General features: G+C 38.1%; 1 pseudogene; it reads left to right on the top strand.

Annotated features, from left to right (window-relative positions):
- Window positions 1-461: 461 nt before the first annotated feature.
- On the top strand, window positions 462-557 carry LOC125151029 (uncharacterized; annotated as a pseudogene).
- The last annotated feature ends 3,797 nt before the right edge of the window (window positions 558-4,354 follow it).

Here is a 4,354-nt window from a genome sequence, read left to right as displayed (position 1 = left end):
GCCCAGGTCTCCAGAGGCTTCTTATGGATACAAAACAACTCACAGAAAACACCTGTCAGAGATGTCACTGTCATTTAGGAAGGACCCTTTCCCCCCTCGGTCTATATGTCTATTTATGACAAAGAGAAATGCAAATTGTGATCACTATTATCCAACCTCAGTAAACAGGTAGGGAAGGATACATGGGTCCTTAACAAAATCTGCTTTAAAGATTTTTGACTTTGCCTTTAATCTACCCACTAAATTGTCTGTTTTATGTTCAAAAGTAAATTGAAATGCTCAAAATATTGATGTAATATCATATCCATTATTTGAACTAGGTACAAGAGCTCATTTGGGGATCCGTTTATTGTCTTTATATTGTTATTAAAACTATTACCCAAATCCTAATGCTCTGGAGACCCACAATATATTCTTTCCTGCATATACCATCCTTATTCCTTCCAAACATCTCCTTTTCTGTGCTCTCTTCGCCAGCACATACACTAAAACTGGAATAACATACAGAGAAGGTTAGCATGGTCCCTGTGCAAATTCATGACCCATTCCATATTTTTCTCAATTAAAAAATAATAAAGTTTATTAATTTTTTTAAGAAGCAGTTTTAAGGTGACCTTTTCTGTGGTGCCTTGGCAATCATCTTCCCTCCTGCCGACTCCTTTAGTCAATGGAGTCACACTGATAAGAGCAGAGAGATTGAGGTCCACACGTCCTCACAAGAGGGGGATTTTGAGTTGGGAACCTGCTGCACCCAGAGACTCTTTCTAAAATGTGAATCTGATCATGAGACTCCCCTGTGTAACACCATTCAGTGATTTCGTATTGCCCTTCAGATAAAATCACATTCCTGCTGTGTGGCTACTGGCAAGTTATTAAACTTCTTTCTGGCTCAATTTCCTCTTGTATAAAATGGTGATAATAATCGTGAGGAAAATGTATGTAAGGCACTTAGCACAAAGTTAATAAATGCTCACTATTATTATTATTGATGTTATCTCACGGGCCACATTCATTCTCAGTTCCCTCCTCACTGTCTTACAGCTGTATTCAACACTGAGTTTCCCAACTCCCATGAGCTTTCTAGCCTTTATGCCATGACCTGTGACATTCTTTCTGTTTGCAACACCCTCTTCCTCTTCCTGGCCTTTGGCCAGTTTTATTGCTATGCATTTATAAACTGTCAGCTTAAGTGCATATTATCAAGATGGCCTTCCCTGACCCCAAGGTCCTGCATACAATGCATACTTCCTCTACAGTAATATACATCATACATTACTATAACATTTTGCTTGACTGAAATATCCATAAAGGACCCAAGGTTAGATTTGCCTTGCTCACCACTTTATATTTCAGTAGCAAGCACCAGTAGCAAGGGTAGACTGGATTATAATGCAACTGAAAAAGAAATCTTAATAGATTACAATGACAGAAGATTAGTCCTTGATCACACTAAAATAATCACAGGACAGCTCCACAGTGTTTTCATGCTGAGTCCCAAGCTGATGGATGCCCCACACCTTGGCACATTGTTGATCCCGTGGTAGAGAGAAAGGGAACACAGTCATTATTCACTGCCTCTCTTAAAACTTCCATGCAGAGGTGGCATCTAATTCCTCGTCACATTTTATTGGCTGGGGCAAGTCACGGGGCAGAGCCTGATGTCAATCAGGTGGGGAATCCTTATGCAGAAAAGGCACTACAAAGAGGGAAGCTACAGTGTTCAGTGAACTGTACTAGATGCTACAACAGAGCTCGACACGTTAGTTCAATAAAATATTTCTTTGCCACAAGCTGACAAACATAAAACCCACACCAATTAAAATCTTGCCAGAAACTTCTCTTATTCAGAGATATTCATTTCTTGACATCTTTGACTTTCAAAATCATTCTTCTTTCAGTCACGGGGCCATGTTTTCTGCCACTGGCACCGGATGCATATCTATGTGGTCACAATTTACAAACCATACCAGGACACCACTTTTGAGTAAGGAATAATTAGGTACAACAATATCAACACCATCCTCATAATTTGTGTACTCTATGCAAGCTGTTAATATGGGCAAGATGAGATAATGTCCAGTCTCACAGGACTAGACCGTCAAAAGGGAACCTTTGAAATCAGTCTCTCTAACCTCTTAGATGAGACCCCCAAAATAAGCTGGGTGACTTATGAAATAGTATCAGAGCCAGGATTAAAATGTGAATCACCAATTTTTAAACAAGTGTTCTTTTAATTATAGGATAGCTTTGCCATAAGGAATGTGACCAAATGTGAATGATTGGAAGAGATCACCATTTAACAGATGAGGATACCGACACCCATGGGGGTGAAGTGACTTTCTCAAAGCTACCCCACATTATTAGTTCTATTTTGGTTGGCCACACCAAACCTTAAAGCAACCAAAGTTGTTTCAGCATCTAGGATATCACCTGCTCTTCACTGAAGGCTCAAAGAAACATTTCTTGAATTAAATCAAACCAAACTGATTGAATTGAGCTCAACTGAAATCACACAAAACGTGAAGATGTATTTTTTCCCACTAATGTAACCCTTGTTTTCATTTCCCCTGTTGTTTTAAGCTTGCCAGACCAACACATTACACACCAACAACTATGACTTTGCTAGTTTCTCCTCTACAATATCCTTTTTCTATGTTCCTTCCATATTTATAACCACCATTCTTCTTTGAGCAGAAACAGATTCATATCTGGAAATCTTGTCATCTCATGACATTTACAGAACAACATAGGATCTGGAAAGCAAAATCACCGATAACAAGGACCCTTGGAAGATCATTAGACAAAGAACTTTGTTCCCTCTGAGCTAAGCAGGTCAGCTAAAAAGTGACATAACGCAGATGTTCCTAAACCACAGGAACAAATGCCATTAAGTTACTGTCTCCCAACAACTAAGTAATATGTACGAGGAGGAAGAATTAAATTTGGAGAGGGAATACAGATTCTGGCTGGGCTCCAGGGCCGACGGATATTAAATAAGAAAGAAACAGTAATGCTGTCAAGTCTAATTGTTTAAAACATAAAACTCTTTCCATATGTCTTGAGATGAATAGAGTTGCACAATATCAGGATGCACTATGAAGTCAGGCAAAGAAAGAATAGTATGTACCATTTGGAATGAGAAACTTATCTGCAGGGAATTTGACTCTGCCTTTTTTCCCCCTTCTTCTCATGACCCACCCAGGCACTTAGACATTCGAAAAGAGCTCTAGTAAAAGCATATTATGAAATCTCTTTACTATAGACTATAGGATGAGAAATAGATGGCTTTTGCAGTCATACAGAATTTGGTTCCAACCTTGACTGTGCTCTTCTTATTATTTGATCTAAGGCTCAATTCTCTTACCTGTAAGTAGAGACTATATTCTTACAATGTGAGGATGTGTTTAGGATTAAATGAGATCATGGATAGAAGTTGACTAGCATTTAGTAGGCATTTATTACAATATTATACTTCCTTTACATTTTCCTCTAATCACATGGAGATACAATCATCCACATAGAAGCTCCATATTATTCTGTGATGAAATGAGAAACAGTTTTCACTCATTGACAATAAATTGAGAGATTCCAGCATTCCATCCCTTCAATTAATGAACACAACTTTATACAGCATTACCCACAGGCAAAACTCTGTGGTGTGTATTGTAATGATCACAAAGTTTTACACGAGATGTGTGAAATAAAGGCATTTGTTCAAGCCCCCTTTCAGCAGTCATGACATTAAACAATCAAGATTATCTGGCCTTTTAAATGCTTTTATTTACGAGACATATGTGCTCAGAACAGAAAAATAATAAAACACAAACAACTTAGACTCTAGCTAAAATTAGTGAGTTTTGCTTCATGCTAGATTTATTAAATATTGTGTTTCCAACCAGTTTTGTATTACAGGTATATGTCTATGTCTCTGTCTGTATCCGTCTATCCATATAACTGCATATACATTGTTCTATGGCAGAAAGTACACTGTGTTGGGGGTTCAACCCCTGCCTTCCCATCGGCTAATGGGAATAAGTATTGTCATTTTGTTCCCACCTGGAATCTCAATATCCTCACTGTAAAATCAGATTTCTTGAATAGATTTCCTAAAGTCACTACCATATATAGAAGTTAAAATGTAGTATACAACATGTGTGACTCTTTACTAATGTAGTGTGTGCATGTGTGTGTGTGTTTCTGAAAAATACGTTCATTTCCAAGAGCACATCTCTACGGTAATTTCATGGAGATAGATACCATCACGAGTGCAGTTTCACATAACAGCAAGGTGTCAATAAATGAAAAGTTCTCAGAAGACTCAAACTGCTATTTCCATATCTCTTAGGACAGTCCA

Source organism: Prionailurus viverrinus, chromosome D4 (genome assembly GCF_022837055.1).
Source record: "Prionailurus viverrinus isolate Anna chromosome D4, UM_Priviv_1.0, whole genome shotgun sequence".
In the NCBI taxonomy this organism is placed as follows: domain Eukaryota; kingdom Metazoa; phylum Chordata; class Mammalia; order Carnivora; family Felidae; genus Prionailurus; species Prionailurus viverrinus.
The sequence above is the reverse complement of the archived record's forward strand: the minus strand, read 5'-3'. Positions and strand labels throughout refer to the sequence as shown.